Source organism: Lissotriton vulgaris, chromosome 8, assembly GCF_964263255.1.
Source record: "Lissotriton vulgaris chromosome 8, aLisVul1.2, whole genome shotgun sequence".
NCBI classification, from domain to species: domain Eukaryota; kingdom Metazoa; phylum Chordata; class Amphibia; order Caudata; family Salamandridae; genus Lissotriton; species Lissotriton vulgaris.
The window spans coordinates 735,839,423-735,865,238 of NC_141696.1; the positions used below are offsets into that span (position 1 = coordinate 735,839,423).

Sequence of the window (25,816 nt, forward strand, 5' to 3'; positions counted from 1 at the left end):
GGGTGGCACTCACCTACAAGTTCTTTTCTGCGCGGCCGGCCCCTGCACGGGGTTGTAGGCTTATCGCTGTGTTCACAATAAAAACAGATTTGAACAAATTAATACTTCTGGCCACAGCATTAAATTTGAGAGTGAAAGAAAGCTCAGTGACTGTGTAACCCCAAGTGACTCCCTTTTTTCAGTCGTGGGTTAGGGAGATTCTAGGCTGTGAAAGAAGTTGGTCCAAAGATAAGCTTCCTAAAGAGAGGTCGTCAGCCTTTGCTCCATTCACGAATAGAAAGTTGGCGCACCAGTAAAAAGGTTTATATAACCCCAAATAAAAACTGCAGTACAACAATTCCACTGCAATGATATAGTGGAAAGACCGGATTAACAGACCGAACTACAAAAAGTTCGACCCAGCACTGCCAGTCACCTCTGCCAAACGTGATTTTACTCTACATACAAAAGACTGTGCATGCTCCAGTTACAACACAGATCATGTTGAAAGCTGTAATTATTATAAACAATGCATATATCTGAACTACACATGTGGACACAAGATAAGGGAAGACTATGCTATGAATCCCTATTTCTCTCCATGCACACCAGATTATGCCCTTGTTTCAGTTTTTGATAAGTGAAACACACTTCTGAAAATAAATAAGAAATGTAATTCAACAGCCCTGAGCAAATGGCATGCTTATTTGTTCCCCAAACCCACATGTTTTATTTTTAGAGCATTTCCGATACCCCACAGCATTTGGTGGCTCAAGCAGGATTCTTACACTGCAGCTGAGCTGCCGTATGTGGAAAAATATACCAGCAAGTTCCTGAGGAGTTGTGTCAAAAATTCTGTTATACAGGATGGTTGGATGGAATGTTACTAAAAGACAACTGCAAGAAAGACTGCAAATGTCCTTTTGAAGCATGTCTTTTTGTAGCGTTGCAATATAAACCACAGCTTCCTGTGAGCTACATGCATGTGCACGTGGAAGTCAGATTAGCTTCTCTGGGGCTTTGTTCCGCTTCTATGGCAGAACAGGAAAAGAAGCTTTCAATAGTCCCCACAGAGGCGTCCTCATTTGCTCTCCTCGTTGCAAGAAAAGAGGTTGTCTGTGCCTCTCAGAGAGATCATGTCGGGCTAGGTGTAGGATATGGAAGGCAATTTAGATTTGACATTTATTAAAACAAACTATTAAGCGTTGAAAACAGGAGTCCCACACCTCTCACCCAAACGCTGTCCTTGTGGTAAAGCTTAGGGTCTGCAAGAAATGTGGACTATCCAAACAAGTGCTGTAACGGCCAAAGAATCACAAGCCATGCAAGTAACGAGTTGGAATCTACAGGAGAGGGGCGGCACTTAAGTAGAAATTTGAAACAATGACAAAAACTTTAGACCATTAGTGAGCTACAGAGAATCTGAATCAATCAATCATAGATGGGCGATGCGGAAGGGTGTTAGGACTCAATTCCCTAAGGGCTCTGTGATAGCAAAGCACAGAACTTAAGCTCACATGTCGCACCTTCCACATACACAAGAGTTCTTGGGAAAGGCCAAGAGATGTCGACCAACTAGAGGGATCCCACAGTAAGTGTAACCAAAATCTGCTGGTAAGTACGCTAACCCGACAAGCATTTATTGAGGAAGGGAGAGTAAAAGGCAGAAATTGCACTATTGGACTACCAGGTTGTTTGCCACAAAATGTCCAACTGTAGTCATTGGGCTACTGCATTTGTATATTTAAGAAAGCTTCTCAATTAGCAACATAGCCTATAATAAATCAATGGTCAATCAATACCTTCCCGTCGGATAATCTCACCCTGGCATGGAAAGCTATCGTATGTCATGCATCCACTTTTTGCACACTGGCTATCAAATGAGTCATTAAAAACTGTAAAACCAATTACTGTATATAAATAGTATATCAGTTATCAAAACTTTTTTTTATTTTACAATGGGCAGTTATTTTATTTTTATTGGCCAAACACTTTACCTGAATGAAAGACACACCTACTTAACGGATAGAATAGATACTCATGATAAAATACTCATGTAAGGCTGATATATGTGAAGATAAACCGGTATTAGTTGTAGACACGCAGTAAGCCAAGGTCAGGCTATCATGACTTGTTGGCGAGCATTTCTTTTTAGAACTAATGTGTTATTTTAATCGCAGAGGCATTTTAATAAGCAATCACACTGAGGATTTTAAACATAATTTGTGGTAAATTAATGAAAGTTCAAGAAGGTTAAAGGTTGGCTTCCTGTTACACTTCCATGAGGGGTCCTCAGAAAGTGTACTATTCAGAATTACTCTAAACAAACCCTTTTTTAGTCAGGATAAAATCGTATTCTATTTTCTGAGCAGCATTGCAAAACCTTTACGAATATCACTCTAACCTTCCGTACATTTTAAAATATGTAATCGCCTGAATTCGGAGGAACACAAACACTTCAATACGTGCACTCTGGCCTACCTACCCTAAGTAGCGTCATATCTACAAGGCGAGATGTCGCATTACCTCAAAGCCAGGAGCTTAGTTAGGTCAGACAGCTCTCGACCGCAAATAATAGTTTAGAGACCAGTCCAAGCCATGCAGCGCCGCTTTACTAATTGTTACCCCTACACTGTTCACACAATAGTATCCTTCAAAGCCACGGGGAGTGACGGCTGTCAAATGACTGCAGCTGCATATTCTTTTAAAATTTTCACTGAAACAAATAGCTTCCTTATGCAAGTCGCAGCTCTGTGTCGCGAATTTAACCTTCATTGTGCATTTTAGTAGCCCAGACCCGTCGCTCAAGCATGTAATTGCTTTCACGTGTATTTAATGTGATATTTGGCGCTCAGGGCCAGCAGCAAGGCCTTCTGAACAGGAAGGGCAGCGACGGCCATCACCCAGAAGCACCCCCTTCCCTCTTGCTACTCGGCGGGCGCGTTCCACATAAACCTCCTGCGTCTGCTTCCTGTTGACGGTGGTCTGCACGGCGAAAGCAGCGTTCTGAAAGCCAGCCTAGGCTCATTAAATCATTCTGCTGGCTGTGCGCTCTCATTAAAAATGCATAAAGAACAGATAATTGCAGTCAGCAATAACATGGCCAAGCCCAGGTTTGATACTGTTCCTGCTTATAAACTTCAAAACAAAATTAAAAAAAATAATGTCTGCAACCAGACAGTCCATGTGACGCCCTCACAACCCCAGCCAGTAATGCCCTGCTCGCATCTTCTTAATCATATTCAGAACAAACACTCAAAGTATGGCGCTGCAAACATTCTCTAAGCAAACATCACATGCTCTAAAACATTTTCACAATTCTCCAAGCGTGTTTCAAAAGAACAAACGACGCCTGTACGGACGACTACGAATAGTTACTATTAGAAATACATAAAAAAAATATACAGTAAGAACAGAGCTCCACCATCATAAAATATGACGCGAAAGTTTATCATCATGTTTTTGAATGGCTTGAAATTAGGGGGTTCGTGCTCATTTGCATGCCTTTTTGGACGGAGCAGGAAACCCAGAGCTTGGGGACTCCTGCACCAGTGACGAGAGGCTTCATTTCCTGACTTGCCATGCACATGGTATGCAGCACACTGCAGCAAACTCAACATTCAGCAAAACGTACACGCTCGCCTACCTCGTAAAACTGCTAGTCTCCGCGCCTCCTGCAGAACGCGCGCGCCGCTGCCGGGTCACGTATCCGCATCGTGTCCTCTGCCACGCGGATATTAGTTCAAGAACAAGATTAGCATCGCCTGATATTTTCGTGCATTCTCTGCCTTTCGCCTCATCCGTGGGGTGTCTTTCAAACGGCGGAGCACAGGAGCTGCCTCAACTCTCCTGCCGTAGGACTGCAGCCCTTCCTGCTGGCAAACCCCTCCCAGCGCCGAGCAGCCAATGGAGCGGCCGCGTCTAACCCAGCGTTAAACCGGCTTTAATTGGATGACAGGCAGAGTAACCTAGAAGATGTAGGCGTAAAAACAACCCAGCGTCCATGCCAGGGAAAAGACCCTCCCTTAGACGAACGCAGTTACCATGCAGAGAATATTAACTTCCTACAGCATGCACAGTCGGTTTTGTGCCACACGAATATTTATATGGCAATAGACGTAGATGGAATGATTATTGTACTGTTGTATTTGTATACCGCTTTCGCATCCTTTGGAAGAGGGGAGGCACAGAGCTCTGTAGGGAACGCCTGTATAGCGGCTTACTTCATTATGCCTGTCTGGTAGGGTGTGCACTATATCGGACAACGCGCTAGATTTAACGCATGATTCTCGTGCAAAATTAATCCTCTAAACTTAAGATGTGCGGTAGCATCCCTGATGTCAGGAAGAAACTTAAATCCTGCTGCTCCCGGCGGATTTCGTAGCTCTGCAAGATCTGCGGAGGGCACCATCCTTCTTTAATCTGCTCACAACGAGGTTTCTAATTTCTAGTTTTCTAAGAAGTCCGAATCGATCTTCTAAGATCACTAGTGTTGTTAAAGTCAGTTCACCCAACCCGTGATCGTTCACATGTTCGCTTGCTATGAATGTCGCAGACGTACATGAGATGAACATGATCCAATGTGAAACAAGTGTTAACACAGCAGTCGCATTAGTAGCTCATTCTGTATTACAGCCTATTCACTTCCTTGTTTTATTTAAACATTTTTATTGATTTTGATTTGAACACAGTTAGTCATTGCTGTGACAGAGGGTTAGTGGAGTACATGCACAATATAACATTTTGCAGGTAACTGTACATGACATGTTAATTTTCTCTGTATCTGTACTTTCGGCAATACAATCAAATGAGAACTACTACAGCTTGTTGAAACCCCTTTCAGTTAACAACTTATTCCAATATTAAAGAGTGGCTAGTGTTTCCCTATGCTATCTATGGCTGTCCTAGCATGAATATCATTTTGTGTATCCTCGCTCAGTAGTTAATCTGGTTTTAAGCAAAAGAGAGCGTCAGCCTTTTGTCCCCCCAACAACCAAGAATATTTCCCAGAATTATTAGTCCGTGGCTACAAATGCACATATTGCAGAAACAAGGCGCCTCCCCCTACCATGCTTAAAATAGGTTACTGGGGCAGGGAAAACTATCAAAACAACAACAACCCCAATCAACTTTTAAATTCTGTATATATATATATATATATATATATATATATATATATATATATATATATACACACAAAAAAGAAGGAGAGAACTCTGGGTAGTTCCAAAGTTTAAGTGGAAGGCAGCTCCTCTATAGAACACCCTCAACACCAGCGACACTCTAAATTTGCTCGCCTCAAATGTCTGCTTTTCTATCAAAGTTTTTAATCATAGGATTAGCACAGTACTATCCACGACAAAATAGAAATGGACAAAGTCTTTTGCCATTTGTACAGCAAAGTCTTTAAGCTTAGGATTAGCACAGTGCTATCCTCGCCGAGCTGTAAAATGACAAAAGCTTTATACAGGAGCTGCCTTCCACCTAAACTTGGGAACTACCCAGAGTTCTCTCCTTTTTTGCATAATTTATGCGTCACTCTATGCCTGCAAGGGTACTGTTTTGAGATATATGTATATATATATCCCAAATAGCTTCCTGCCTTCCTCCGGACTATGTCCCCCTCACGGGGTCGGTGCCGGGCATATATAAATAGCTAGAATACTTGGGCTACCACGCAAGAAGACATGGGCACTCCTCATTCTTCAGTAGTAAAGTTTATTCAGGCTGAAGGATTTCGACCTCCGGGGTCTTTGTCAAAGCCACAACAACAAAGTTCAACAGTGCCCTATTTTCTACAGAAAGCCAAACATGATAAAGTGTAGACATGGTAGAAGGACTAATAAGCATTCCATACTATGCATTTCATTTTAGTTTAGAAGACAGACTTGTCATGTTTTATGAGATATAAACATAATATAGTAGGATAACTTCCCACAAATATTTCATAATTCATGTCAGTCAATATATGTATTATTACCACAAAAACACCAGTGTGTGTGTATGTATGTTATTCTGCCAGCTCTGTACTGTAAACATACCCAATTTATTTTAACACCTTGGCTGCGGCATGAATTCTGCCACAGTGCTGGACATTCCATTCTTGGGCGTGGTTTGGACAACCCCCGTGCGCACACGCCCACCGTGACTCATGACTGCCGGGGACCGTCATGAGCACCAAAGGGGTCAACAGTTTGTCCATTTAGCTAGAACATTTACTCAATTCAAAATCAAAAAAAGTGTATATATATATATATATATATATATATATATATATACACACACACACATACATACATATTTATATATACACATATAATACACATATATTTATAATAGTTTTCTGGTAAGTGCCATAATCCCAGTATGTGGTACAAAAAGGGGGGGGGGGTGATGTACGGAGCATCTGAATCAATCAAACACTCACATCCAGTCAAAAGATCTGGGTTTAATCCATCACCGTTCTTTAGCCCACTCTGCCACCCCAGTTCAGACATAGCTATATGCAAATCAGTCTGACCCTGTTCCTCATGGGAACAGTCCAGCCCGAACTGCCAAGCCATGTCTTCCCTGGGCCGGAAACAAGCTTCCGAGGACCGGTTTTTGGCATTCCAGCGTCTTCAGCCCGGCTTGCTTGAATCCAGTGGCAAAGTGAGCAAGGGACTCACGTCTTAGCATACCCTGCCACACTTATGGCGGCCAAAAGCGGTACAAAAGGGGGTGGTGATGGACGGAGCATCTAAATCAATCAAACACTCACACCCAATCAAAAGATCTGGGTTTAATCAATCACCGTTCTTTAGCCCACTCTGCCACCCCAGTTCAGACATGGCCATATGCAAATCAGTCTGACCCTGTGCCTCATGGGAACAGTCCAGCCCAAACTTCAGTTCGGGCTGGACTGTTCCCATGAGGCACAGGGTCAGACTGATTTGCATGTAGCCATGTCTGAACTGGGGTGGCAGAGTGGGCTAAAGAACGGTGATGGATTAAACCCAGATCTTTTGACTGGGTGTGAGTGTTTGATTGATTCAGATGCTCCGTCCATCACCACCCCCTTTTGTACCGATAATCCCAGTATGTATCCTGAGAACATCCTGATCACTTCGGTGAAACGATACCTACCACTGAATATCAAAACAGAGGGCCTCCATCAGGGTTTGACGCCATACCGGGGGACAAGGGGTATGTACGTGCAAGTCTTACCCCTAACCGAGACTCGTACCAAGTCCCTTAATAATTCAACACACTGGAAGGCCTCTTCTAGTTCTGCGGAGGTGCAGAAGAATATAATCTGTGTAAAGTGAGATAAAATGCTAGTTGTCATGCCAGGGTATTCCTTCCCCCACTTCCTTCCACTCTCAAAATATTTGCAAAATGGATCCATCACTAGAGAGAATAGCACTGGAGAGAGTGGGAATCCCTGCTGGCACCGCAGCTGATTTGATACGCTTCAGAAATGTTGCGACTAGTCCACACCAGAGTCTGGGCTTCAGCATATAATAAAGTGACTCACTTGTCCAAGGCCTGTTTCATCCGTTTCATTACAGCCTGCACATAATTAGATTGTAGAGGGTCAAATGCCTTGCATAGGTCAATGGAAAGGGTGGCTACTTCAGGGTAGCAGAACAGGAGCATTTAATCTAAGATTTGAAATAATTGCTGAATATTCAGTGATGTACTGCGACCTGGTATGAATGCACTTTAGACTTTAAGTACTGAATTACACAAACAGGGTGTAACTGGTTAGCTAAAACTCTGCTAAGAATGTTCTTTTACAGTACAAGTTTGAAATGGATTATGGTCTATAGTAAGACATTTCCAGGTTATATTTGCCAAGTTTAGGGATCAGCATCACAGGTAAATGACCTCGCTCTAGCAATGCCATGCATATTTGAACTAAGTTGGGGATGAGGATCGATGCAGGTCTGATAACACTCCACCAGGAGACCATACGTGTTTGTTCACTTCCTTGTTCTAGACCATTATTTAGCCAATCAGTATACACAAACTTTGCCCTCACAAGCCATATTCAGATTCTTGACACACGTATTTGACTAGGAGTACCTACAGAGCACTCATCTTTTTCTTATGCTGCAGAAGCAAATACTCCACCAACTCATCACTAGAATAAACTATCTTTTATTACCAGTTTAGTCTAGCGTATACCAGACCTAGACCGATCACTTCACAAAAGATATTATTGTATACAAGGTTCCACAAGTAAATTAAGAACAAGATATCAGGCACATGCCCTGCCAAAAGCCAAACAACAGTAAAAAGAAATGTGATGTAAACTAATATATATATTTTTCCCCAAAACAACTAAATTGAGAGTGTTAGTACTATTGCAATGCATTGTTCTAAATAATATAAAATGCTGTGGATGGATGCTAACGAGGATATTAACAGACTGCACAATGCCAAATGAAGTATAATTTTGTGAGCATCTGTTAGTGCTCTTTGCATCATTTGCAGAAATCCAGTATTGACCTGCTTTCTAAGATGACAATGCAGAAGCAGGTTCTTTCATTCAATCTTAAACTTCTCATGGAAGGAAATTTTCCTGATGATTGGAGGGATCAAGTTCCAGATTCTAGGGACACTTCCAGAGAATTATTGAGTTACTGTTTTTGTCTTTGTGAACAACAGAATTTCAAGCAAAAGGCAGTAAGCTGCCGGTGACCAATTGAAACATACATTTTCTGGGTTAGGTGTGTTGGTCATTGTTAGACATGGCATAATTGGCGTGGGTCTCGCCTGCATTTTTTGCCTTTGCCTCCTGTGTTTTTGCTGTATGTTGGACTCCGTTTTGCTGGTCTAAATGCTTTGGGCCCTTTGCCACTGCTGTTCAGTGCCAAAGAGCAAGTGCTCCCTTTGTAAATTGTTGTTATGGATTGGTGTTTCCATGATTGGCTGATTTGATTTACTAGTCAGTCCCTAGTACTGTGTGGCCCAGGGCCTGTAAATCAAATGCTGCTAGTGAGCTGCAGCACTGATTGTGCCATCCACATAAGCAGCCTGTAAATGAAAATCAGGCCTGCCATCGCACAGCCTATGTGCAGTCTGGTACTGCCATGTCGACTTAGCAAGTGCACCCACTTGCCAGACCCTACCCTTCCCTTTCTTACATATTAGTCACCTCTACGGTAGGCCCAAGGTACCCCTGTGGGCAGGGTGCAGTGTAAGTGAAAGGTAGGGCATGCCCTTGAGTGTGTGGCATGTCCTGATAGTGAAATACAGCAATTTCGTTTTTCACTATTGCAAGGCTCCCTGTTCCCATAGGATAGAATGGGGAGTTTGTTCAGAATGTTAAAATGCATATTTTAGTGAGGGTGAATTTTACATTCAGTGTTTGAAAATACCACTTTTACAAAGTAGGTATTTTCTTGCCTACAGTGTGCCTCTGCTAAATGTGTGTTTTGCATTTCTAGCTTTGGATGACGGGCTGGGGAGGAGCAGTGGCTCCAGAGAGTCTGATGAGTCATGGCTGGGCTGAATAGACCTGGGCTGCATTTAGAGTTAGGGGGAGGAGATTTCCTTTCACCTGAATGGGCCTGGTCTGCCTTCCACAATGCTGTCTCCACCTCCTGCCAGGAAGCTGCACCAGAGAGGGCAGAACTGGTTTTGACCAAGCACAGGGTTTCTCTGCCACCAGAGAACAAAGGATTCTGTAGTATAAATATTGGAGCAGAGACCCCAGAATTTTAGAACACTTCTGAGAAATCAAGAGGAACCTTTGCCAAGGAGAAGAGTCGGAAAAGCTGAGGAGGAATACTGCCCCTGCGCTGTTTGCTGTCTGGGGTTGGCCTGTAGTGGCTACTAGCTGCCAAGGAAAGGAGAAATGACTTTGCTGTCTGTTGTGTCCCCAGCTTGAGGAAGATCTCCAAGGGCTTGAAACTGAGCTTGCCTCCTGTTTTGAAGTCTTGGGGACACAAAGACTTTACTACAAGCTCCCCTGAACTTCCTTGTTGGGAGTTCTGACCTGCAAAGAGTTGCCTGCTGTTGTTTTGGACCTTTAGAGACAGTTTTCAGCTGTGTGCTGGAAAATCAATGCAACACCGAGAAGCGTGACGCATCCGTACCGGTTTCAGACGCATCGCCAAAGAAACAATCACAGCGCCTGGCGTGGCTTGAGAAATCACCGCACCGCGCATCGAGTGCAGCGGTCTCCGAAGTACGAGATCACTGCATCGTTTCCGACGCAAGCCCTGCTGTGCAACGTCAAGAATCTATGCATCGTCCCGGATCGTTGCATCGCATCGAGGCGCCAAGTCGGTCGCCTTCCTAAATGCAGGAGATACATCTCTCGACCCTTTGTGAACTATATGAACAAAGTATACATATATTACATTGTGTTTGGCCAGGTTCAGAAGACTTTATTTGTTATCAGTCCTACATATAATTTTGTAAATACATGTCCCTTGATTTTCTTTGGGGATTATTTTTCCCCTCTGAATTTCCTTTCATTTCCCTACACTTGAGCACCCCCTTTTTTGCACATTCCTTAATCCTTTCCAACTCTTTCGGTTTTCCAATTTATTGCTTTATATATATGAAAAATAAACACACTAGAACACAGCTGAGCCTCTCTGCCTGGAAAGTCTCTCCTCCAGCAGGGTCAGCCAATCAACATCGCTTTCTGAGTAGGCAAGCAGTTTTCTAGGCGCTAGGTAGGCCCACATCTTCTCAAGCATGTAATGCGCTCTCACCTCGGAGAGGCTGGCTATCAGATAGACACCATATAGACACCAGCCCTAATGGCACAGCAAGTACTCTGTGTGGCACTCCCACCCTTGGTCAAAAATCACTTGCAAAGGAAAAAGTGGGGTGGTTTGGGTAGCACGTTTAGACTAAGTTTCCAGGCGGGTGATATGGATCCAAGGTTTAAGCTTCCGAAACCGGCACAGGTGTATCTTTTTAAATTTCATTACCTGGTTATGGTACAGACATCCCTCCTGCAAGGTGATGGCACTCACAGAAGGTAGCAACGTTACTGACTCCTCATCCACAGCTCTTTTCAAACTCCTGAAGCACACATTCAAAGCCTTACACAGCAGTAGTCTAGCATACCTCAATGCCGCCTCAGATTTTAGATTTCTTCCAGACACCTTTGCTCAGCTGGTTTTGCATTCACACACATTCAAAGAATACGCAGCACCAGAAGAAGGAGAAGTGGCTTCTGCTAATTGACTCCAAAAGGGTGGAATTACCTGCCTCTACACATACGCGCAGTCTCTAAAATTAGTACATTCTGCACAAAGCTGAACACTTGGCTTTTCAACTAGATTAATCCATGGGTCAGCCCTGACTGCTCTTGCATCGGCGACAGGATATGCTCTTGGGCGATAGTGCGCTTTACAAAAAAATCATAACATTACAGCCAACACTAAACATAGGAGTAAAACATTTGTCCTATTTGCCATGCTCATACTCTATCAAAACTTAGCATATGTTCAGTTTACTGTATGACAAGTGCATTACAGTCATAGCACTGTACATAACAATGAATATGACAAACAAGGTACTTACATTTGTTAACGCCTTATCTCTTAGAGACTCGTATCTAGCCGCAGATTCCTTACCTTGGAATTATCCCCAGGAGTCAGACTGGAGCAGGAAATTCTTTCATGAGAAGTACCCCTACGTGGGTAAGGTAAAGGAAGAACAGGAGAACCTGAGAAAAGGGGGCACAAAGGGGACCAATTTGTCTTTCTGTACACAATGCCACAAATTTTGCCCAACAGCAGGAATAAACAGTCTTGGTGGGGTGACGACTGGCTGCCAAGGTAGTGCCACAGACGACAGGAGGAACATTGAAAGCTGTCAACTGTCGCTGCTGGATTTATGCAAGAAGTCAGAGCGTTGACAGGTTCGAACCATCCCCTGCTGCTGCAACAGAAGATCCTCCCTAAGGCACAGCCTGATCAGACAACTGATGGCCATGCTCAAAAGATCGGGATATTAAACACTGTGCCCAATGCAGAGCCACAAGGATGTCAGGCCTGGCCGTTCCTGATCTTCTTGAAAACTCTGGGCAGGAGTGGTATGGGGGGGGAAAGGCATACAGGAGGCCTGAGCGCCTCTCCAGATGAAAAGAGTCTCCAAGCGAGAGCTGCATTTGGAAACTCCAGCATGCATAGCTGCTGACATTGTGTCTTCTCATCGGTGGTAAACAGATATAAATAAGGATTTCCCCCACTGCTGAAAAACCTTGCAACACCTCCGAATGGCGATGCCATTGGTGATTTGTGAGGCACCTTGAGTTGAATTTGTCCACTCTGGTGTTCAGAAAACTCGACAGATGTTGAACCACCAGGGTTATGCCCTACTGTTCCAGCCATGTCGAGAAACACAGGGTCACTTGATAATGGATCCATGACTCCACACCACCCTGTATGTTGCAGTACCACATGGTGGTGATGTTGTCTGTGAACACCTACACCAGCCATCCCTGGATGGAGGGTAGAAAGGCTTTCAATGCCAATAAGATTGCCCTGAGTTCCAACAGGTAGATCTGGGGTCTGTATTCTGCCAGAGACGAGAGGACTCTGATCTTCACCTCTCCCAGATGGCCGCCCCATCCCAGGAGTGGCGCATCTGTCAATACCGTAAGATCTGGCTGGGGAAGGGAGAGCGGTTTGCCACGGACACAATCGTGGTTCGTTAATCACCACTGCAGATCTTTTACAGTTTCCCAATGCTGCGCCCACTGGAACTTCAGTTCCCACTGCAGAGCCAGCATATGCCAAAGGGCATTTGTCACCAGCAGGATGAAGGAGGCCCAGCAGCCTCAGAGTCTGTCTCACCAAAATCCACGATAGAGGTATCAGAATCATGGCCTGAATATCCTGGACTCAATGTTTGTGAGGATATGCATGGAACTGCACTGTGTCCAGAACAGCTTAGATGATAGGGAGTGTCTGAGAGGGAGTCAGGTGTGACTTCTGCACGTTGACTGTTAACCCCCAGCGAATGCAGGAGATTCGCCATAGTCTGGAGGTGGGAAACAATAGCCTAGGGATGAGCCCGCCTTCAACAGCTATTCATTGCGATAGGGGGAAGACTGGCACCCTTGATCTCTATAGATGAGCTGCAAACAATGCCATCACCTTCGTGAACACCCAAGGAGCGCAGTTGAGGCCAAATTGGAGCACAGCAAACTGAAACTGCTCATGGCCTACTGTGAACCGCAGAGAACACCTGTGGAGGGGCAGGAACAGAATATGGAAATATGCATTCTGCAAGTTCAGCGCATCCATCCAGTCTTCCAGGTCCAGTGCAGATAGGACCTGAGCAGAGTAAGAATTTCTGAACTTCTCCTTTCCGCGGGAGAAGTTGAGAGCGCAGGTCTAGCATAGAACAAAGGTCCCAGTCCTTCTCGGGCATCAGAAAGTAGCAGGAACAACAACCACAACCCAGGTCTGGCGTTGGCACTCTCTCTATAGGTCCTTTGGCCAAAAGAGGCATTACTTCCTGGTGGAGAAGAGACAGGTGGTCCTCCATCAGCTTACCATAAGTAGGTGGCATGGATGGACATGTGCTCTCAAAGGGAGTAAGCCCTTCTGACAATCTGCAAAACCGACCTGTTTGATGTTATGGACTGAAAAAAGGAAGATTCCCTTGGAAAAGAGCTAAGCAGAGATTGTCATACCAACCTTACAGTGTCACACGTACATACAACAGAAACAAGTAATTATTAAAAAATGCATTTATTTTTGAAAAACTTAAAAACACAATTGAGAGTTCAACTGATCTAGATCCCTAATCTTAAAACACATTTAAAATAATACACACAATTGCAACCTGCACAATTGAAAAGACAGAACAAGTACATTAATTTGTTGAATACAATTGTATATTCTGGCTCTAGTATAGAAACACCGGTATTGTATTGCTATTGCGTCAGCATATCAATTTTGGTGTTGGAGGCTTGAATTATACAAATTTATACGTCGACGCGTTTCGGTGGGTTCACTTGGTCATTACCACCTTTATCAAGACCAAAGATTTGCTGTCACAAGCAGGGGTTAAATGCCATTGCCCCTAAGAAAAAGATGATGGGAATTATTTCTCTAGATAGAGAATAAGTTTTGGTTCCCACGTTGGTTTCTAGTTAAGGTTTTGTATTTCTATTATTGCCTGTTGTCTGGCCTGTTCAACTTTGTGTAGCTTATTATTTATGCCCCTTGTGGTAAATGGTCCAATTAAATTGGGAAAAAACTTGTTTTGTTAGTCGGTCTCTAGGCCATACCAGCCATCAGCGTTTTCCTTGTAATCACTGTTTCTGGCAATGGTAAAGTCAGTACGTTGGTTAATATCCAGTGCCTTTTCCTTAAGTTTTTCTTTATGGAAACAAAAGGAACTGATCCTGATTGATAGTGTGTAGGTCCACTGTCAGTAATATTTCTTTAATGGCCTGTTGCGAAGAGTACCGGGTGGATGTAGTATCGATCCGCTGTCTACAGGGTTCTGCGTTGTATGAAGTTATGGACTGCCAGAGGGGCAGGTGATGGCGAATCCTGGTGCCCATGATAGTAAACGAGCAAACTAGGAGAGTTTGGAGGCTGTTTCTGCTGGGGGAAGTGAGTGGGGGGAGCGGACTCACCAGCTGTCCATCTGACCCACGGGACTGGTAGGTACCGTGTACACCGTGCACACCCACACAGAGGCTGTAAAGCTTGCTCGCTGCGGTGACTGGGTGGGTAAGGAAGCGGCTGAAAGCCCCTTCCGTGGCCACGAAAGGTGTGAAAGGCGGATTAAGAGTTACAAGAGGCCTTGGAAAGGACCAAAGCCCTGGCCGTAGACCTGCTGTCCTTAAAGCGCTTCAGGGCCGAATCCGCCTCATCTCCGAAGACATATGATGCATCAAAAGACATGTCTAGGAGTGAAGTCTCGACAGCCCCAGAAAAGCCTATAGTCATCAACAAGGCTTGGCTTCGCTGTGCAACTGTCGAAAAAAACGCTCTGTCTAGTGAATGGTTGGATCTAGTCCACATCAAAAGGTTAACTTAGCTGCAACTCTCCTGCCAGCAACAACCTGAGACAGCATAGCCAGAGTCTCCTCTAGAACCGTTGACAACACCAGTGTAACAGATCCCACAGAGGATGGAAGTAGCGGCCCAAAAGGCATGCGGTGTTCACCTACTGCAATGCCAGGCTGGTGAAAGAAATCATCTTCTTGCCTAAACTGTCAAGCCGGTTTGATTCCCAGTACGGCAGGCCAGTTGGGAAGGCACCAGCATTAACATGCGACGTGTAGGCTTGGACCATCAAGCTCTCCGTGGTAGGATGTTCAGTGAGGAATTAGGATTCCCCTAGAGCAAAGTGGTGGTGGCGAGCAATTGTCCTGTTCACATGAGCCCCTGTGTTGGGATTGGACCAGGTCCCAAGCAGACATCAGTAAGTGCTTTGTTGACTGGGAGAAGAAGTTCGGAAGGGACAGTCCCAGTTGAAGCACTTCCGTCAAGAGAGTAATCTTGAATGTCACAAGGGCAAAATAAGGTCCAGGACCTCAGCTGCCCACCAAAACCAATGTAGCAAATGAAGCTTCCTCCTCTGTAGCCATGGTAGGGGGGGGAAAGGATGCCAGTATCTGGAGAAGTGTCAAGTCAATTGGTTTCACCCAGATCCTCACACCAGTTCAAGGATTCATTAGGCTGGTATTCCTCAGGGTCCAGACCAATGTTCCCTCTAATTTTTTTCCTCTGTGTGCGGCAGTGTAAGGTCTATGTGTGCTGCTTCCAAGGCTGTGTGCGCCAGTAACCAGGTGCGCGAATGGGTGCAGCGTTAAATATCACTCCAAACTTGGAGTGATAAGACAGTGCATTTCCTCACATACAGATCCCCGTGAACGGTGTTAAGGCAGGTTTGAAACCGTCCCACATAGCAATTTGAAACCTTAGCAGCTATGTTGCTGCATTTCTTTTCTTAATAGAGCTGGGCTGCGGGTGAATGTGTGCATTTTTTCAAGTTTTCATGTTGATTTCAGCTCATGGTGGGCGCTGCAATTAACATAAAAACTTTAACAAATGCTCTCTTTGAGCAGGAAAAATAAAATTTTAATAATGTTATTAAAATTTTACTTTTCGCAGTTTCAGGGCTGGATTACGGTAGGGTCGCATCAGGCTTTTGACCAACACATTTTTAATGCTAGTGTCCGCATTAAAATGCATTAGTCACGTATTCTAGCGCCCCTCTAACAATACTGCAATTGAGGCACACTGCCAATGAGGCAGCACCAGCATGCTAAAATTGTCTAACATATGAGAGCATGCAACTGTGACTTCAGATTTAAAATGCTATGTGTCAGAGATATAATATTCATGAACAGTGCTGAGCAGGCAGGCCAGAATTTAACTAGCCGTGCTCCAACCCGCCTTCCTGTGAGTCTACTTCTTTAATTTGATAGCTTCCATTCCCCTGCTTTTTTTATTTTAAACAGGTGTCCCAGGATGGCAGAAATAGCCAAGGCCCACAGATAAGGCTCTGCGTTCGTGGCAATTTGGGGCAGTGCGGGTAGAGAAGGGAAGGGACTCTGTCTCTTCCTTCTTGCCCAGAGAAGACAAGGACAGTGTCCACTTCTGCTCTGCCGCTGGCAAAAGCACTCCTTGATCTCTAAATAATTAATGTAAAAGCGAAAAGGTAACCATGTTGTTCCGGCTTACATTTCACATGCTTTACTTAAACTTGCATTCCCTATGAGTGTTTGGTTGCTCCATGATTTTGTAACTTTTTTTAGGCAGCATATTACTCTCGTCTAATGCGTAATTTGAATTGTGTCGCATCCAGGAGTTTATAGCAGGCCACAATTGGGTTGCAGCTGAAGGCAGTGCAAGTTTATATCATGGCGGCAGTATGGTGTTCAGTGGAGGAGAGGATGTGGCACTATGGTCAGGGCTGGCGAGTTTGGAACTGGGGAACCAGGTTCAGCCTTCATGACCAGTCCACCAGACCACTCTCCTGAGGGAGCACATTCCCTTGCTATACTTTAGACGTCCTGGTGTCTTTGCACCATAATGCGTTCCCTAACAGTGGCAACTTTGGGTTAACTGTAAAGGCCTGTCAACCACAATCCATACCGAAGTTCACCTCCAGTCTTGCAGGCAGGCCTATGAAGCAGCACACCCTAGCGCAACAGTCACTGAGGTCACAGGACCCTTGAGCAAGGTGGCTCTAGGGCAGTGCGATCGCACCGGGCGCTGACTATTATTAAACAAAACTCCCAACTATGCTGGTTCTTTTTTTATCGACTCTGAGTTTGCACTTCTCCACACCAAGCACTCCTAAACTATATGGCCCACCAGTATGGATGACATATCTGACTCCTACACTTTGAGTCCGTTGGCTTATGTAGCATTTCCTATACCCTGATTTACACACAAATGTTTGATTGCCTATGTGTAATGTGTGTGTGATGCAAAGTGCCTGACATCCTTTAATTGTATGAGTGGCGCTATAAAACTAATTCAATGTATCTGAGAGAGAGTGGTTAAAGGGACTTGGTCACTGTTAAAGGGTGCTCCTGAGAGAAACCATGGTGGAGGTGGTCATGGGAGGGTGGCATCAACTAACATTGTCGCACTGGGAGCGATCAGCGCTAAAGCCGGCCCTGGTCTTGCTGTATTGTTTTATTAGTAAAGCGAGGCTGCGGGGGAGATTGTGCACTTTTATTTAAGTATACATGTTAATCGCAGCTAGTGAAGGGGCTGCAATTAACATGAATACTTAAATAAAAGCACAATCTCCCCCGCAGCCTCGCTTTACTAACAAAACAATACAGCATGTTTAAAAACACCATGTATTTGTAGATTAATCTGCCTTGTTTGCAGATTTGCTGTATTGTTTTGGTAGTAAAGCAAGGCTGCGGGGGAGATTGTGGGCTTTTAAGTATCCATATTAATTGCAGCCCCTTCATGAGCGGCAATTAACATGGATAACACATGGGTGTATAAAAGAAAATAGGACATAGGGGGTTGAGGTTAGAGAAAGTTTCACAAATTATTGCTCTGCCACATAGTGCTTCCCTTTTTAGGCATACATTGTGCAGTGCTCACAGATGTAAACATGGTGCATTGATCCGTTTTATTCAATTGAGGTTGGCAGCCTATGGGGCCTATTCCTTGCAATTTGCATGAAGTGCCACCCCTTGCCTCCCAATCCTTTCACACCCCCTTGCTACACCCACACCCTGATTTGAGCTGCCACAGCAGGCTAACAAATGAAGCCCTTGTCAGCAGGTAGACTGGACTTTAGATACCCCTATGTCTGTGAAAAGGTTCCCTCAGACTACCAAGCTTTATTTTCAGTGGGCCAGACACACCGGTAAGAAATGCTAGTACACATCAGAGGCAGCTCCTGCTTGTCATATGCAAGAGGCCTGCCTAATCTAATTTTCTTGGGGACCCGCAACACTCAATCATGCCAGGCGTCAGCCTTGCAGAGGGCGGGGTCTGAGTTGGTTTGTGGAGACCGGTCAGCACCAGTTTTGCTCTCGACACAGGAAGTGCCCAATGTAGCCCCTGAGGTACCTTTATTTTAATATCCTAATGACTTGATGCGCTTCCACACACAACCCGTGCGGTTATACATTCCTCTTTAATTATGGCCACGTGGAGGAGGAGCTTCGCGCGCAACCAAGATGGTCGCGTGAGCACAGGGCTCCCGAGACCCTCGCCGCCTCCCACATCTATCCTGAATTTTATCCTAACTATGACGACGGGTTATTGAAATCGCAACCCAGCTGACATAATAGCTGCTTTCAGAAATCGATTTGGCCCCCGGAAACCGAAACTACGATACTTTGAACTTTTGCGGCCCGCTCCATGGAACTGCGCGGGGCTCGAGTCACTGTGGTGCCCAGATGGTAGTTGAACAACAACGGCCTGAGGGGTCCTTGGAGTTAACTTTCGGTTCTTTTTTTGGTTATTCTGCCTCTTCCTATCTCAACACCGCGCTGGCAGACCGGGAGCCGGACCCCTCAACTTCACCGTATGCCAGCTGCCGAGTGTTCCTGGTCGTGACATTCTGATGAGACTCACACTTGGAGATCCCCGTGGGTGAATTGTGAGGAGTAATTTTTACCAGGTCTCAAAGGCCCCTTCGGGGCGCAACATCTAATATGGCGGGCAAACCCGATAGCGAGAAACGGAAGACCAAGACCATTCACTGAGGGGGTGCTACTTAATCGAACATTATGGATCGCTATACCCATCCCAAAGGGTCCCCCGGTGGTGCGAGTAGGTCTCCGGAAGATGCGGGTGACGACTCAGCCGCAGTAGATGATTTGACCCTGCGTGATGTCATGGGCGCCATTGCTAGCATGAAGACCTCCATAGGCCAACAATATGAGGCACTGGCTCTAAAGCTTGACACTGTGGCAATCGATGTCAACTTGATCAGGGCAGACTTATGAAAGACTAATGAAAAGGTCAAATCCCTAGCTTTGAAGACCTCCAGCCTTATGACTGATGTGTCCGATTTACAGACGGAGGTTCGCAAATTGCGATCCTCCAATGATCTCTTTGCTCGCCGGCTGGAGGATTTTGAAAGTCTGGCAAGACGCAATAATGTACGTATCATTGGGGTCCCTGAAAAATCAGAAGAGTCAACCGCGGATCTCCTTGTGGAAGACCTCATCTTAAACCATCTTTCCCCCAAAGGCCTGAGCAACTTTTTCGCTGTGGAACGTCAACACAGAGTACCGGGTGGGAAGCCGAAGCCGGGTGCCCCCCCACGGCCTATAAATCGCCAGAATTTTCAACTTCAGAGACAGACGCTATCCTGCAGGCATCTCGGGTGGGTGGTCCCACGGAGTTTGAAAACACAACGGTGAGCTTCTACCCTGATTTCACCCAGTTCGTTCAGAAACAAAGGATGGGGTTCCAGGGGGTGAAGCGGCGACTGAGAGACATGGGTATGAAATATGCAATGCTTTTTCCAGCCCGGCTACGTGTTGAACACAATGATCGGACGTTCTTCTTTGACCACCCCGAGACCGTGAGTGACTGGCTGGATACGTGGTCTACACAGCGTGATCGCTCGGAACATTCTGGAGGTGCTGAAGGTGGCCCGTTGGAATAAGAATGAGAAGTAGTTTCTGGTTTCCAGACAGTGTACAGAACTGGCAGCTGTGGTTTGATGACTTTTGTATTTGCGATACTTATGGTGTTATACTCAGAGGTGGCGGGGTGGGACTCTCCCTCCTCCGGGTTTCTTTTTGTAGACTAGTTTAATGTTAGGGCGACAGGCACACTGCAAGTTGGGGTGGCTTTTGAGTCTAACGCAGGGGGCAGGGTGGAGGGGTGTTTCGGGTATTTGTTGGAGGATAGGGGGGGTTTGAGTGAGTTTCATTTTGTTTCAAGGCAACGCATTATCTTGCATTCTGGTCTGGGTGCTGTGTTTGCTGTGGGATGGATTCTGCTCTTACTTCCGGGATGGGGGGTAGGGGGTTGAAGTTATTGTGTTGGAATGTTAACGGGTTGGGGGATAGGATAAAACGTGGAGTAGTGTTGCAGCTGTTGAGACGCCTCTCCCCTGACGTAGTGTTATTGCAAGAGACACATTTGATCGGAAACGCATGCCATGCTATGAATCAGCGAGGTTATCGTCTAATTGCACACTCTGGATTTACTACTGGATCTAGAGGGGTGGGTATCCTAGTTGGGAGTTCCCTCCCCCTGGAGTTGGACGACATAATTCTTGACGATACGGGACGCTATGCTGCGCTCACTGGCAGGTGGGAGGGGAAAACTATTTCACTGCTTTCTGTGTATGTTCCACCTGGCCTGCAGACTACTAACCTTTGCTGATCTGGGGAGAGTAGTGTTGGGGCTCCCTGAGGGCATTCTGGTGATGGGTGGAGATTTCAATTCTGTCGTTTCCGGTAAGGATGACCGCAGCCCCCCCAGGGACCTTAGGAGATCACAGTCTTGGTTGAGTGGCTTTCTGGAGACGTTGGGACTGGTAGATTGTTGGAGGCTGCTGCACCCGGGACAGGCGCAATACACCTTTCACTCTGGTGCTCACAGTAGTCTCTCTAGGCTTGACTATGTCTTGATGCCAGCAGCACAGGCCTCTTCGATCAGGGAAGTCAGAAATCTGGCCAGGGGTATTTCGGACCACTCCCCACTGTGGCATTCGATAGACACGAAGACGGTCCTGAGGGTTGAGTGGCTCCGATCAATCCTTGGCATCTCCGTAACCCCAAAACCCGGACAGAGTTGGTCAAGTCTTTGGATAACTATTTTGCTGAAAATGTGGGGTCTGTGTCCTCTTCTGTTTCGCTGTGGGAGGCTTTCAAGACCGTTTTCTGTGGTCAGGCGCTATCGTTAATCGCTGGCGCCAAGAAAAGTAATAATGAGGCAGTGGTCCGCCTTGAGACCGAAATAGCGGAGTTGGAAGGGGAATTGGAGTTGGGTGTCACTCATGATAAAGTGCATGTCCTCAGTCTCAAACAACCAGATTATAGGGCCCTGGTAATGGACGCTACTAGAGCTATGAGTAGAGAGCAGCAGGGACGGCTGTATGACGTGGGAGATGAGGCTGGAAAGCTGATCGCTTGGTTGGACAGAAAGGAAAGGGCGAGTCGTGTGGTTCCTGTGGTTGAGAGAGCTGACTGAGTGCGTGTGACTGACCCGGTTGAGATTGTGGAGTGTTTCGCTGAACATTTTCGAAATGTATATTCCCCAGTCTCTGACAGACCAGAGGAAGACTCACATCTGCTGTTAAGGGACATTGCGTTGCCTCGCCTATCGGGCCCAGATAGGGATCTGATGGACGCAGCATTTTCTGACCATGAGGTGGCAATTGCTATTCATTCCGTCCGCTCCGGAAAAGCTATGAGCCCGAATGGTCTCCCCATCGAGCTTTACAAGTTGCGTCCTGACAAAATGGAGCCGTATCTTCGAGATATGTTCTTGGAATCGCGAGACATCGGCTCCCTTCCCCGTGATCAGCGACTTGCGACCATCGTGGTGATTCACAAGGAGGGGAAACCGCGGGATTGCTGCGCATCCTATAGGCCTATATCGCTCCTGAATGCAGAGCCCAAGATCCCTGCAAAATTGTTGGCAAACCGATTGATAAAGGTGATCGGTGATCTGATCCATCCGGATCAATCTGGTTTCATTCCACATCGTAATACAGCATTGAACTTGCGGCGCCTACATGGCGTCCTGGCGAAAGTGGCGTCGCTGCACGAACCGGCCATTTTGGTTTCCTTGGATGCTATAATGGCCTTTGATACAGTGGAATGGCCATATCTCTGGGCTGTTCTTGCAAAGTTCGGATTCGGTCTTGGTTTCATCGGCTGGGTAAAACTCCTGTATGAGGAACCACTGGCTCAGATTGTGGTGAATGGTCGGGTTTCTAAGTCCTTTGTTCTGGGGAGGGGCACGCGAGAGGGATGCCCTTTGTCCCCACTTCTTTTTGCCCTCGCTTTGGAACCCCTGGTGGCTTGGCTGCGATGGGAACCATCACTTAAGGGTATTCAGTAGACCCCTGATTTTGAGGATCGAATATCACTATGCAGATGATATCCTGCTATATCTCACGTCGCCTCTGAAGTCGTTGATAGTATTGTTTGATGTGCTGAACTCGTTCGGGAGGAACTTCGGCCTTGTGATTAATTGGACAAAGTCCTGTGTTTATGTACTCTCGGGGGACAATCCCCCTTTGCCACACGTCTGCCCCATACAGGTGACGCAGATGGGATTTAAATATTTGGGGGTCTTTATTTCGTTAGACCCCGTTGTCCGCTATGAGCGAAATTTGCTTCCTCCGCTCCAGTGGTTAAAATCTGACGGCGTGGCCTGCCATTGTCCCCCTTCGGGCGTGCGGCTGTTTTTAAAATGATATCTTTACCACGGTTTTTGTACGCACTTCAGAACACGTTTGATGTCATTCCGGTGAGTTACTTCCGGGAGGTGGAGAGTCTGCAGAGGCGGTTGATATGGGGTGGACGTCCGCGTATCGCCCTCGCCAAATTGACGCTTCCCCGGTATGACGGCGGTATCGCACTTCCGGATATCAAGCGATACTATTGGGCCTCCCAGCTGGGAGCGATTAATCATGCAATGTACGACCCCGCGTTAAACCCTGCGTTTGAGATGGATAAGTGGCAACTACCGGGTGGAGATTATAATAGGGTGCTTTACTCCAAATCTGTGGGAGGAAAACTCTCGGGACCCACTAAGATAGCAGTGCGAGTGTGGCAGTGTGCGAATGCGGCAATGGGGTGGACGGACCGATTGACCCACGCGACTTTTCTCTATGTGTCTGAAAGACTGGGCAGCTTGTGGAGGACGAAAGGGTTTGAGAAGTGTGATATGATCGGTATTTGTAAGGTTAGAGATCTCTGGACCAAAGATAGGATTAAGACCTTTGAGGAGTTAAAGGTAGAACATGAACTTCGTAACAAGGAGTTCTTCCGCTATGTACAGATCCGCCACGCGTTGAGTTCGGTTTTTCCCGCCGGTGTAGCTATCCCAGAATCATCCCCACTCGAAGATCGGGTGCTTGACGGATACGTTAAAGACAGCACTATCTCTCTGATATATAAGAAATTGATTAACGATCGTACTGACCTGTTGGTACACCTCAGAGAGGTTTGGACCAGAGACGGTTTAGAGCTGGATGATGAGGACTAGCAATCTGCGATATCCTCTCCCAAGGAGGTAGCGATTCCAGCCTGTCTCCGACTTGTGCAACTTAAGATCCTGCATCGGATTTACGTGACTGGCCCTCGCCAGATTCGTATGGATGGGTTGTGTAAGCGTGGATGCTGCTCAACTGGTACTTTCCTCCACATAATTTGGGAGTGCCCGGAAGTGGTATTGTTTTGAAATCCAGTGCATGCAGTGATGAGTCACGGGTGTTCCACTGCTGCCCGAAGCTAGGCGTTGTTTGCTGAACGTTTGGGAACCGACTGATTATGATGTGGTGCAGACTCGGTGGGCGACCCTTGGGAATATGGTCGCCCAAGAGATCTAGCACAGTTGTGGGGGTCCCAGAGGCCACCCACTATCTCGGCATGGAAGGAGAATATGGACTGGTGTATGTTTCTGGAGAAAACGGTGTTTGTGGCGCGCGGCAGACCGAGGAAGTGGGGTAAAATTTGGGGCCAGTGGAACTCGTACCGGGGTGATGTTTGCACACCACCCCTCACCGATATTCCAGATGTAACTCTTTCCCCCTGATCCGACATTCCTAGTATTGTTTAGTCCTAAAGTGTTGTGACGCTGTTTCCCCCCTGCTCCCCCCTATTTTGCACTGATCATTTATATTAAATTGTAATGCACTTCCTCCCCCGCTTGAACGTGTATCCAGCTGTATTGCCTACTATTGCCTTGTTTGTTTATGTTCGTTTTTTTTAATTATTAATAAAAAGAGTTACAAAAAAAAAAATTATGGCCACGTTTCACACCTGACCATTATATAGGCACACATGGCGCACCTGCTGGTTTGCAAAGAATGCAGTTGATTATGAGTGCAGCAAATTGCAGTTTCTTGTGTCCATTTTGCACTTCTGTGTTTTGCTGTTGTGTGTTTTGTTAATGTGACGCTTTGGAGAAGACACAGGCAGGCAGTGCTGCCGTGACTCACAGAAAGGGCCAGGTACCACACTACGTTGAAGCTAGCCGACTGTACTATGTAGGCCGGAAGCGTGCCGCCCTTGTTCGGAGCCGAGCTCACTCCGCATCTGCAGCCTGGCTCCAAAAAGAATGGGCGGTGCCGAGGATAGTTCGGACCAAGCAGGGGCTCGCAGCAGCTCGCCAGCCCAACTGGAACACACTTAACCTGCATTGCCTAGTTTCTAGAGGGCAGGCTGTTGGCCTCTCCTAGCAGCTTTGAGGCAGCCTGGACTGTAAACAAACACAGGAGGCAGGGTGCCAGCTTCTGCCTAATGGGCCTCTCTCTTCGCACTGCCTGATAAGGAGTCTGGGGAAAAGGTCTACAGGCCTCATTCAAGGGCTCTCAGCTGGAAAAGCGTTGTATTTTAGGCAAAACATGGGTTTTCTAACACCCTGGACATATTTCTTTGACAAAGAGAAACGTACAAACTATAGCCTTTCACAGTATCTGTCAACTGACATGACCCACGCATGTTCGAAAAACTGCATTTATTTCATGAGGATTAGCTGCAACTGCCTTTAATAGTTTAGTGCCCTTACATTTCTGTTGCTGTACAACAGTTTAAAGATATTAGAGTTTCTCATTCCTCAAACAAGTTTCTGTTTTTTAAATGTTTCCTTCATCTTCATTCTTTGATATTGTTCATATAAAAATGCCACTCATATTTGTTGAAATTTCACTCATAATTACCTCGAAATTATGGAAATGTCACACATGGCAATCTGAAAACTTGGCAGCTATGTATTGGAACTAGCGGTCCCTAAATTACAGATTGAGTGCTTTCATTTAAGTATCCATGTTAATCGCCGCTCGTGAAGAGGCTGCAATTAACATGGATACTTAAAGAAAAGAACTCAATCTCCCACGCAGCCTCACGTTACTAATAAAACATTGCAGCAAACAAATGCGCTTCAGGGCAATATAAAAAGCACTCACTCCTTTCGCTGCAATCTGGAAATGCCAGTTTTTCGTGCTGCGCGCCTTTTAAAAGTGGCGGCGCGAATACTCTGGTCGGATGTGCCCTCTGTGCGCGCTCCACACATGGGACTGCGCGCTCGGGGTAGAGAAGTACACGCTCCCGGGAACAGTGGTCCAGACACCCCTTTCATTCTTCCCAGAGTCCTAGCCCATAGGAATAGGGCTCAGGCTCCAGTCTGGAAGGCATGGCTCCAGTCAGCGCCAGGGTGGGACGACTACTCCGGAT

At 46.1% G+C, this 25,816-nt stretch overlaps 1 protein-coding gene across 30 annotated transcripts in view; it reads right to left on the reverse strand.

Annotated features, from left to right (window-relative positions):
- The window catches only part of MBNL2 (muscleblind like splicing regulator 2), a 658,937-nt gene that overhangs the window by 471,846 nt on the left and 161,275 nt on the right, over positions 1–25,816 (reverse strand). For 6 of the 30 annotated variants that reach the window (XM_086934643.1, XM_086934639.1, XM_086934625.1 and 3 more), the window contains exon 1: positions 3,626–3,841. The exons of 17 other annotated variants lie outside the window; for them this stretch is intronic. The gene's annotated coding sequence lies outside the window, so the exon portion shown is untranslated. Of the gene's footprint in view, positions 1–3,625; positions 3,874–25,816 lie in introns of those variants that run through there. 7 more of the 30 variants (XM_086934640.1, XM_086934633.1, XM_086934629.1 and 4 more) reach the window with 4 other exon arrangements.